We start from the raw sequence: 11,463 nt of genomic DNA, 5'->3' as shown, positions 1-11,463 counted from the left end.
TTGGAAACACAGGTATTACAAAATAAAAAGAATCCTCAAATCCAAAGCATTTTTGGTTCCATGCATTTCAGATAAGCAATATTCTGCCTGCATTGGAATCCATTAATATACTTGTAAACAATTATATTGGCTGCCTTCAGAATATAAAAACTATCTGCACATAATTTTCTTTTTGTTTTGATAATTTTTGTAGTGATTTCTTAAGAACCCGAGGAGCAGCTTAGCCCTTCTATGAAGGATACATTCATAACCTGTTAGTCTTTCACAACCGGTGGAGACAAAATAGACCATGATCTTCCTGTAATAGATCTCTGGATGATATGGAATAGATCAATAAGAATGCCTTTCTCCCTAGGGAGTTAGCAATGCCAACAATAAAATGACTCTATTCCCCTGGGTGATACTGCTGAAATGAACATAGCCAAGAAGTGGGCAGGAGTGGATAATGGATATTGTGTAGCAAGACTATGAGTTCAGTTCTTGTTTTTGAGCTTTAAAATCTTCTGTTTGCTTCTTTTGCAGAGATTCAATTTTGAGGATCCCAGAGTTCATAAAAACACCACACGATAGATTTTGCCAACCTGACGACTGCTCATACCAGCCTTGCAAGGAACAGAGAAGGAAAGCAAAGTCCAGGAGATTACTGCCTTGGACCACAACCTCCATCAACCCAATGCCTTGTCCCATGTGTCATGATGCAGTCCAGCTGTCTGGGAAGGATGAGAAGCTGTATTCGAATGATGCTGGAGGGCACCAGGTTGGGGAAGGCTAGAATAGAAGCAAATACAGGAGAGGAGCCCTACTCAACTTGCTGCTATCAATGGGGAGCTGGGGCCAAAAAGGCTGTGCGTATTGGAGAGCAGGAGAGTTTCCCTGTTCACTTCATCTCTTAAAATTTCATTTCAGTAATTGCAGGTTTCCCCTAAAGACATTTGGTGTCACTATAAGGACAGCATTTTTCCTTTCCCTCTCCCGCACGCTCTCTCTCCCTCTCCTTCTGTCTGTTCAGTTATACTGTTGCTTTCCCGATGCATCCTCTTTGTAAGCCTCTACTGAACATACCATAAGAACAGCGAGGCAGAAAGAGAGAGAACAGCACACAAATCTCTTCTCCAAGAGCTTCCCGAGGAAAGTTCTCCCATTGCATCCTCCACCCCTCCCTCCCTGGTTCTTTGGCTCACCTGGGCTCTTCTCTAAGGAGGCTTGTTTCCTTCCTTGCTGTCTTTTTGCCCCTCTGTTTTCTCCATCCTTAAGGAAACAAAACCATCACAGCCCCCTGGATCTGAACGGGAGAAAGAGTTGCGGCTTAGGCTCCTTATCTGGAACAGGCACGATTTTTAAACATGTATTTTTGCTTTAAACTATCTCCATGCTCTGTGCATTCGATGCTTACAGCTATGGATCTAACACAACTGCCTGCATCTTGTCTGCATGTTCTCCACTCCCCGGTACTCAGTTGATCTTCAACGTTTTCTTTTGGGGACCACAGTGTGTATGTTGGGGGTGTCTTTTTCTGACTGGGAATTTTTCAGACCACTTTCTCTTTAAAAACTTCTCTGACCTGGACTTTACTCCTCCACCGGCAGCATCCCTTGGATATTTCTCTTCCATGCAAAGGTAGGTGGAAATGAGCACACTTGGCTAATCTAAGACCCTGCATCTTTTTTTGTAAATTGTAACTTGAGAACCCTTTCCTCCTCAAGCATTTTTACTTTAGCACCTGTTTCCTCATTTGGGAATAGGGTGAAGTGGGAGGATTAAGATATGTATGCCTGTAAATCTGGCAATTTTTTTTTTTACAGAAAGTTGTGTGTATAGGGGTTCACATTGTATTTATTTATCCTACAGGTAACAATAAATTATGCACCAGGGGAAGCAAGAATATGAGTGGTATGTCTGTGGAATTGCTATCCAAAAAAATATGAGTGGGACTAACATTTTATTCTTACGTGTGTTCATATGTCTATAAATGTGTCATAGCAACTATGAATAATCCAAGGGCATATGATACCTGACATGGGTGATTTTCTATACTGCGGGGGTGGGAAGGGTTAAGAAATCCCTGGTCCGCGAGAGGCTCTCGCTTCATTTAACTTTTGGTTAAAGCATCTCATTATATTTTTGCAAGATTGTTTGGCTGAAAATGCTTCTCTGCCGTTGTTTTTTTTATCTTGATTCAAGTCTGCGTTTAAAGTATTGGCTTCTTATCAACAACAACAACAACACTCATACGAGGGATGTTATTTCCTGGTAATTGTCTGTGTGGTAGCCCCAAAGTACTCCAAAGAGGGTTGCAGTTGGAAGGTACTTTATAATATAACAAATGATTAATTATTCTCATTATTAGAAGCCTTTAGAAGACCCCCTTTCAAGTGGAGTACGTAGAAAGAAAATCATGTCCACTGGCAAGTGTTTGTCAGTCTCTGTACTCCCCCCCCCCCCCTCCGACATCATTTTGTAACACTCAAGGGAATTCAGTTTGTTTCATGGTAGAGCAATAATCAGATGAGAAGTAGCTGCCACTTTAGGGGAAATGATTTCAATAAAAATCATATCATAGAAAATAAGGAACAGCCATAAGAAAAGTGTGGCTTGCTTTGCCTTTCTCCCCAGGAGAACAAGATTGATAGCAGAGGTATTGTCTCCATCTGTTTAGGGTTTCGTTGCTGCTTCTACCATCTTGCATCAATAGTTGTGAGTTCCCTTGTGTTACTGGAGGCTTGCTGATCTCTTCAGATTGTGGGATTATAATCAATGGTTTCTTATTAGTGATTGTAGTGCTGGAGGTGGTGGTATAAGGGTTTCCGGCTCTTCTCTAGTTTTTTTATGCCCTTTTCATCTCCTTAGTTTGGGATATTTTTCTTCTTTGGTGTTTCAATTACCTTAAGACAGCTTAATGAGCAATAGGGGTAGAAGGAACCCTCACTTTTAAAAGTCATATCAAATGCATTCAGGATCTCCAGTGGATCACTGGTTGAGACAGGGGTCAGTTTTGGGTGAACAAACATGGATAGTCCAATGAGAGCAACCAGATTTCATAGGACTGATGGCATACAATGTATTTGCTTGCTTGATTTAAAACAAAACATTGTCTTTCAGTCCAGACTAAGCCCTCCAGAAGGTCGTCTTCTTTTGCGGGGAGAGTGAAGGTGCACTCTCGTGTCAGTGACACATGTACACACATCTTTGTGCACCTGACTCTGGCTTGGGAAGAAATGTCACATTACCCCACTTTTAGAAGGAGGCAGTTGTTATCCAACCACTGCTGGCATTGTGTGCATGTGTCGTTATTGTTGGAAAGAACGAGGAAGGCAGGTTTGCCAGGCATCTGTCTAGAAAGCATGTCCCTGAGCACTTGAAAAACACACAGAGAGAAAACCAGGCGCCTGGCTTTTCAGGTTCTGTAGTGTAGCCTCCATGCGCAATGGTGAGAAAGGATGGCTTGCAATGTTATTGTGGAGAAAAGCGGGACCTGAAGCTCCACGGATGTGTTTAAAAGTGATCAGGAGTAGCCCCTACTACCCTCTCAGCTTCCCTTTTGTAAAGTTTTAGATCTTTTCTACTTGAATTACAACTCTGCTGTGGCAAAGGTGTATCACTTTTAAAGCACTGAAGACATGTGCAGTGCACATCCTATGCTTTTAATGTGTTTATTCTTGAGAAGTTTCTGTCTGTTTCTGTATCTTGTTAACTGATATAGTGGCTTATTGGCACTTGGGATCAAGAATCAGGACCTACATCTAATGTTTTTTGCTTGACTTGGTAATGATCCAAAAAATAAATGGATCAGACATAAAGAAATTCTGGACTCCATTGTCTCTTCTGTCAGAACATCTTTTCAGATTGCCAAGGAATTCAGGTGAACTATATGGGGTTTTTCAGGACAATTATGCCAGAAGAGTTAGTAGCCCAAACATACTGAAGATCTTCATGGCTAACCAGGAATCTCTGAACTCACGCATTCACTATCCATGTTCAGCACTGTTCCACGTTGGCTGTCAAAAAACTGCATTTGTATGCAAAGTGTTTATCTCCAAGTAGAAGAACGAGTACTCATCAGGACTGAATTATTCGTTTATGTCATCTTTTAAAGTGTTCTTTCACACCCTGTCTCTTAGGTTCTAGAAGTGCAATCTCAATTATGTGTAAGGCAAATACGAGGGAGAGGATAAATACGTACCAAATGTTAGTGACCCATTCTCTGTATCCAGATGACTGGTGAAACATTGGAATTTCGCAAATAGTCTAGATAGTTGTAGGCACAGAGATACTTAGAAATATTCCTGCTGCAGACTGAAAGAGCAGGTTGTGCAGAATGAGAAGTCGTGGATTTCTGAGGTGTCAGGCACATTGGTGCAACACAGCAGACTCATGGAGGCCTCAGCCATACCTCTGTGCTGCTCCATTTACTTTGGTTTGTTTGTTTGCTTGTTAAACTTCTATCGTGCCATTTCTTCCAGGAATTCAGAACAGCACACCTGGCCCTCCTCGCTGTGTTTAGTTCAAGTGGCATATCTTGGCAGTGGAGAGGAGGGGGACTTAGAGAATTAGTAGAGATGACACAACCCAAAGGAGAGATTGCAAAAAACTCACCTGTCCTCAGTTCAATAACTACCAGGCAGCCATATGATTCACATCTTTCCCTTTATCTATTTAGTCAGAGATGTGATCTAAACTGTGTAGTCAGAGATGTTCGATCTGTAAACAGTTCAAAAGCATTTGTATAACAGAGAACCTAGAGACCTGTCGCTTTGGTGTTTTGCAAGATTGCCAGGTACTGTTTCACTTATTGAGGAAGGTGCAGAGAGTGTGAGACCAGGAGGAATTTCGAGACTTGTAAAATGAGTGAAGTCAATAACTCTGTGTATTAAGTCTCTCAGTACATGTGCCTGCATTGCTAGGCAAACTCCTGCTGTTCCCCAGCTCATTTCCCTCTGAGTTTGTCAATGCACCTCAATATCTGACCTTCATTTCCACTTGTTTTGACATTCCTGAGCTTCCCTATTGCTCCAACATCACCCACCTTCATTGCATTTTAATCCTGACTATCCCTGCATCTCCCATCAAATTCAGATTTTGAAACTGTTCAGTTCGATCTGATGTAACTCATCCTTGTCCTACAGCTCTTGGCTCTGTTAATCATCGGTTCTTGAAAAATTAATATAAAATTTGTTCAGGCAAAGGAAAGCACGCATTTCAAATATCCAGACAAATGTGGAAGAAGATGAAGTATCACTTGTCGACTGGGGGATGGAGTGGATGAAAAAAAGAGGAGGGGCCTAGAATTCCAGTCACCAGGCAGAACCATGCAAATAAGTCATTTATATATCTGCTTTTATTTGAAATGCAGAAACGTGGGTGGCTCTTATTCCTGTTTACTTCCCATTTCAGAAAAGAAACAGTCATTTTTTTAAAAAAACAAAAGCTTCTCCCACTGGATCCATAATTATAAATGCAGCAGACTTCATTACAAAAAAAACAGCCTCTGATTTTCCGTAAATGGGGTTTTTCTCAAAAGTGGCTCAGTGTTTCAACTCCTGACTCTGAGTCTTTTTTACTTAGGGGTTGTATCTGAGCCAATATGCTTCTCTGTGAGTGGCACAGTTTCATTTTAACACGAAAGCCAAAAGATGTCCCTGCTTTAAGCTGATAAATATGATCATGTAATTTCTCATCACCTCCGATGATTTTTTCACTTTAAACCACATAGTAGAATATGTGTGTTACCTAGGTTGGGAAGCACTGAGTTTGCAGCTTAAGCTTATGGACGGACAGGACACTGCCTTCCAGATCTTAGACTCCAACATCTCCCCGTTGGCTCTGCTGTCACTTTGGCCCACACAATTTAACTTCTTAATTGATGGATGAAACTCATCTTGTGTTCTACTTGTTAGATCAAAAAAACACTCACTTAGTTCTCTTATCTGTGAAAGGAACGCAAAGACAAAGAGTTAGAGGTGTCTGTAAAGTTAATGCAATTTGACACCACTTTAACTGCCATGGTTCAATACTATAGTAATAATAATAAGTCTTTATATGTAGCTTGTCACCATCTCCCCGAAGAGACTCAGGGTGGCTCACAGAAGCACTCCAAGTGCCATATATAAACAACAATACATAAGTATATACACAATGACATAAGTATAGAAACAACGCACATAAAATCCCAGCTAATAAAGTTGTAAAAATTGTAAAAATTATAACATTTCCTAAAATGCAAGTAAAGCTGGCTATCTGCAGTAAAAATCAAAGTGTGACGTGACATAATAGATGGACCATTGAGCTGACCATACACAGGGTCAAAGGCCTGTCTGAAGAGCCATGCTTTTAAACTCGCCTGAAAGGCTTAAAGAATGGAGGCAAATCTAATTTCTTTAGGTAGGGCATTCCAGAGCCGGGGAGCCACCACCAAGAAGGCCCTCTCTCTCGTCCCCACCAACCGTACATGAGACAGTGGTGGGACCGAGAGAAGGGCCTCCCCAGCAGATCTCAAGGCCCACACCAGTTCATAGGAGATGCAGTCTCAAAGATAGGTTGGACCTGAAGCGTATAGGAATTATGGCTATTGTAGTTTTGCAAGGCTTTTAGATTTCTCTATAGGATCCCATAGCATTTACTAATGGCAGTTAAAGTGGTTTCAAACTGGATTAAACAAACAGTGTAGATGCATTCTTAGTGACACCTTTCCTCTTCATGCATAGGTATCATTAGCTACCATTCATGCTATCGATAGACTCATACACCATGATCCTGCTTGGCAGGGGGTTGGACTGGGCGGCCCTTGTGAACTCTTCCAACTCTCTAATTCTGTGGTTCTAAAACAGAAAACACATGGCTATTCTTATTATTAGCTACAGATGTGGCTTAATGGAACAGGCATATATGCTGTTCTTTTTATTTAATATGCTCTGGACAGTTTGTTTTTAATGTTTTAGAATTTTTCATTTAGTGCTTGAATTCAATATGGTAGTTTATTTAATAGTTTTAAATTTGCTTTTTAATGTTATAACATACTGCTTTTAATTGTGTTCTGTTTTAATTTATGTTGTAAGTTAGCTTGGATCCTGTACTAAAAGAGAAAAGCAGGATATAAAATAAATAAGTAGAGATTTTACCGTTCATGCAATTCAGCATGAACATACCTTTCCCAGGACATTAGTAGTACAGTTGCCAGGATAGGTCTTATCTTAGGCCTTGAAATTTCATTGCAAAAACTCTGAGAATCAGGGATAACGAATTGCAGTGTCAGAGGGAACAGGTGCTGGTGAGGTAATTAAACATTAGCTACATTTGCATAGAGTATATTATTGAATATAAAGAATACCAAGTCTAACAAATGAGGAATGTGCACACATACACTTTTTAAGGCAGCACTTTTAATCTGAGATTCCTCTCCCCAATCTAAGCACCAGAGGAGAGAGCTCAGACCCTGAAATATTAAAATCCTACTTAATACCATCCCATCAGCCATCTAGCATCACCTGAGTATCCAGCTCAGAGACTATTATGACAATATGATAAATTCCCAGCAGGTGTAGCCTAATGTCCTCCGAGAGGACTCAGGGCAGTTTCCAACATGGCAAAACATTCAATTGCTGAAAAGAAACCATACAACAAATTAGACATAGTAAAAAAAATAATCATAAAACAAGAACATACAATTCAAAACCATAACAAAAATTAAAATACAGTTACAATGTGCTCCCTCAATGGGGCCAAAATATAATGACCAGGGCTTCAGGGTGGGCTAGGAGCTTATGCATGGGGTTGCCACTTTGATTGTCATTATGGTGAGTGACAGAAGATACTTAGTGAATGTACTGCTGAACTAAGCCTACTGAGTTATCCATGAGATCACAGTGGTGGTGTATACTGGCATTCTTCTCATTCTTGCTATTAGTAAAACTGAATAATCTCATTCCAAATGTAGTGTCTGACTCAGCTAGAAATAATGAAGCCATGCATTGTTCTTGACAGACTCCAGATAACAGTCCTCTGAAATCTCTGTTACCAGGGAATGTGTCTCCATCAGATGTTACTGTACTGCAGCTCATATCACATGTCACCATTGGCTACACTGGCTAGGGCTGATAAAAATTTGTTGTTCAGCAATGTTTCTGATCCAATCCAAATCTGATCTTGTTTAATCAAAAATGAAGAATCACATACCAGCCAGAGTACTGAACTTAACATGTAAACAGGGAACACCAGACTAGCTGACTGGACAGGAAGACAAATGGGTCTCCCTTATTGTGTGGAGATGCCTTGTATTTCTATTTCAATTGCAGCCATTACGTCTAAATGTGCAGGTATCCATATAAACGGACATATCAAAATCTGGGACAAAACTGTGTCCTCATTTGACTTCCTTTGGGCTGATGCAGTTCTCCTGGGGGTGGGAATGATATCTAAATTGTTATGCTGCTTGGAATTTATCGACATAATCTCAGTACTGGGGACTGAAAATGAGTTCTGTATTATTCACTAAAGGAAATGCAAAGCAATGGGCAATAGTCTAAAGCTTTTCAGTTTAAGTGCTCTTGCTTATAAACATCACATACCTTGTGAACATCAAATTCTCAGCCTTAAACCTCAGTCGCTAAAAACAGTTGTCTATCTTAGATTTGCTTGGAAGTCTAAAAAAATAAAATGTGCTTTTGGGGAGGTAGAGTAAAAGCACTGTTAAAATGATTGATGCTGTGAGTTTTTTTGGGTTGTATGGCCATGTTCCAGTAGCATACTGGAACATGCTACTTGAAGATGGTCATACAGCCTGATAAACTCACAGCAACCCAGTGATTCCAGCCATGAAAGCATTTGACAAAATAATTGATTGTTATGAATTTTATTAGTTTCAGGCTTAGACAGGAAACGTTTAAAGTCATATTTGTGTTGTTTGGACTAAATTTAATTTTATTTCCAACTGGAGCAGATCCAATGATGTACAGGTTCCATCAATTTCAATGAGTATATTCCATTTGGTACTAAAATTGGGTAAGAGCTCACATGGTGCAGTGGTTTAAGAATTGAACTGTGCCTGGAAACCAGGGTTCAAACCCTTGTTCAGCCACGAAAACTCACTGGAGGACCTTGGGCAAACAACCCTTGTTTAGCCTCAAGAAACCCACTTTGAACTAATATTGTCAAGAAGATCTTGTGACAGGTTTACCTTAGAGTTGCCATAAATTGGAAGTGACGTTTAGACACAGAGCATCAAATTAGCTCATTACAGTCAGTTATCTGTATCCACAGATTCTGTATCAACAAATCCAACCATCCATGTTTTGAAAATATTTTTAAAATCCAAAAACCAAATCTTGATTTTTCATTGTGTGTAATGGCATATTTTAAGCAGTCGAGGAGGAAAAGGAAGGGGCCTGAGATTGTTAGGAATTGTGGAAATTGAAGTCCAAAACACCTGGAGGGCCGAAGTTTGCCTATGCCTGTTCTAATGGATGTCTCAACATAGAAATAGATGGGGGAACACTGCAGTGCTGCTGTGGGCAGGATGTGGCATGCATACACACATATACACACACACTCTACCCCTAAGAATCCAGCTATTGCAGCAAAATTGTTAAATATGTGGCTTGGTGGCACCAAAAACAGCAAGATCATTTAATTTTGACATAGGGCACATTTTTTTCATGTCAGGAGCTACTTGAGAAACTGCAAGTCGCTTCTGGGGTGAGAGAATTGGCTGTCTGCAAGGATGTTGCCCAGGGGATGCCCAGATGTTTTGATGGTTTTATCATCCTTGTGGGAGGCTTCTCTCATGACCCCGCATGGAGCTGGAGCTGATGGAGGGAGCTCATCCACACACTCCCCGGGTTGATTCGAACCTGCAACCTTCAGGTCAGCAACCCAACCTTCAAGTTATCAGTCCTGCCGGCACAAGGGTTTAATCCACTGCGCCACTGGGGGCTCCACTTAAGGACTACATACGTATTACCATAGTTGGATGGCTTATTGCAGGAAAACCAAAGACCCACAGCTTCTGGAAATGTGTCAGATAATATCCCAGAGCTAAACAATAAGGGTTAAAAAGAGATTCTAACTTGCAGTTGGAATACAAGGGAATTCACAGCAAACATATTAATCTCCCTCTCTATCGATATTATTTTATTTCCTCAGGCAGATCACCATTGCAGGGTTGTTCTATCTTTTCCACACGATTTCTTTTAATGTATAAAGGGATCATCGCACAGCAATAGTTTTCTAGCTCAAATAAGTAGATGTGGGGTAGGTATCTACCTCTGCCTCTCTCTGTAATTATTAAAATTGAGTTTTATTTCTTCATTTAGTTTCACGATTGCTTTTATGAAGCCAAGGCATTTTGGCTACACTGTTGCACACACATTTAGGCTGGTAAGTAGCTGGCTCTTTTGCTCTTTAAGTGAATATTTATGAAACAGTTTTGCAATCCTGAACTTACCTATCTTTTTTTAAACAAAAATCTTGGATGAATTAACTTGGAGTGTGCTCACAGTCTTTAAAGTGGATTAGAATAATTACTCATCTCTTACACTTCAGAAAACTGGAAGCGAAGACCCTTGTCCTAGCCACATCCTTTTCTAACCCACTTTAACTACTGTGGAATGAGACAGGGCCTGTGGTAAATTCAAGTGGCATCATAATGTAAATGTTTTCCTAAAGGTAGCTGAGCTGTTCTGTCTTCATGATTCGGTATGTTTGAAGTTTGATGGGTTAATAGGTGAGTGGATAAGTCTCACTTCATGCATGAAAATAGCTATCAAAGTGTTTGAATGAGGTTGCTTTCACTGCCTGCACCTTTGACTATTATTGATTCTGTTTGTCAGAGATGCAACTCTTCTCAGCAAATAATGTTTATAAGGATTTTTTTCCTGACATAGGTGGAAATCTGCTAGCTATTTTAATAGGTCTCCCTGAATCAATAGACAGAGAGTTGATATAACAACCAACGTCTCTCATTCCAAGTATCTGGCACAGCTGATTCTATGTCCGCACTGGCAGAAATGCCAATCTCAACCAGTCAGCTGGATGTAAAAGAGAAGCCTAGGAAAAGACTGTTGTCTGGGGACAGATCATATTGGCACCAAAGAACAGTGCATCATAATGGCCCAGCAGTGATACTGGCATAATATGATTTCCATTGCTAGAACAGATTTATCTAAACTGACTCCCCCCAGATGTGTTGGACTATAGCTTTCATCACCTCTGGCCAGCGCTAGACAGAAGCAGAGCATTTGGATGATACAGACAGTGAAATCAATGGATCCTGGAGTGACACACAAGTCTATAGCAGATGTCAAGATTTGAAGTTGTGTTCTGGGACTCATTTTTACTTGGATAGCACAAGTCCTCTTGTCTTTCCTTATCTCCTCTCTCTTAAGGCCTCCTCAGATGGGGTAAATTTAGTGTCCTAGGGCATTTTTACCCTGTCTTGGGGATGGAGCCCCACACCGGCCATCACATGACGTC

General features: G+C 40.6%; 1 protein-coding gene across 5 annotated transcripts in view; it reads left to right on the top strand.

Annotated features, from left to right (window-relative positions):
- The first annotated feature begins 335 nt into the window (after nucleotides 1–335).
- Nucleotides 336–11,463, top strand: part of cacna1i (calcium voltage-gated channel subunit alpha1 I) — a 372,048-nt gene continuing 360,920 nt past the window's right edge. For all 5 annotated transcript variants that reach the window (XM_062982915.1, XM_062982912.1, XM_062982914.1 and 2 more), the window contains exon 1: nucleotides 336–1,617. The gene's annotated coding sequence lies outside the window, so the exon portion shown is untranslated. The remainder of the gene's footprint in view (nucleotides 1,618–11,463) is intronic.

The sequence above is a fragment of the Anolis carolinensis genome, chromosome 5 (assembly GCF_035594765.1).
Source record: "Anolis carolinensis isolate JA03-04 chromosome 5, rAnoCar3.1.pri, whole genome shotgun sequence".
Classification (NCBI taxonomy): Eukaryota; Metazoa; Chordata; class Lepidosauria; order Squamata; family Dactyloidae; genus Anolis; species Anolis carolinensis.
Note: the sequence above shows the minus strand (reverse complement) of the source record. Positions and strands in the feature narration are given on the sequence as shown.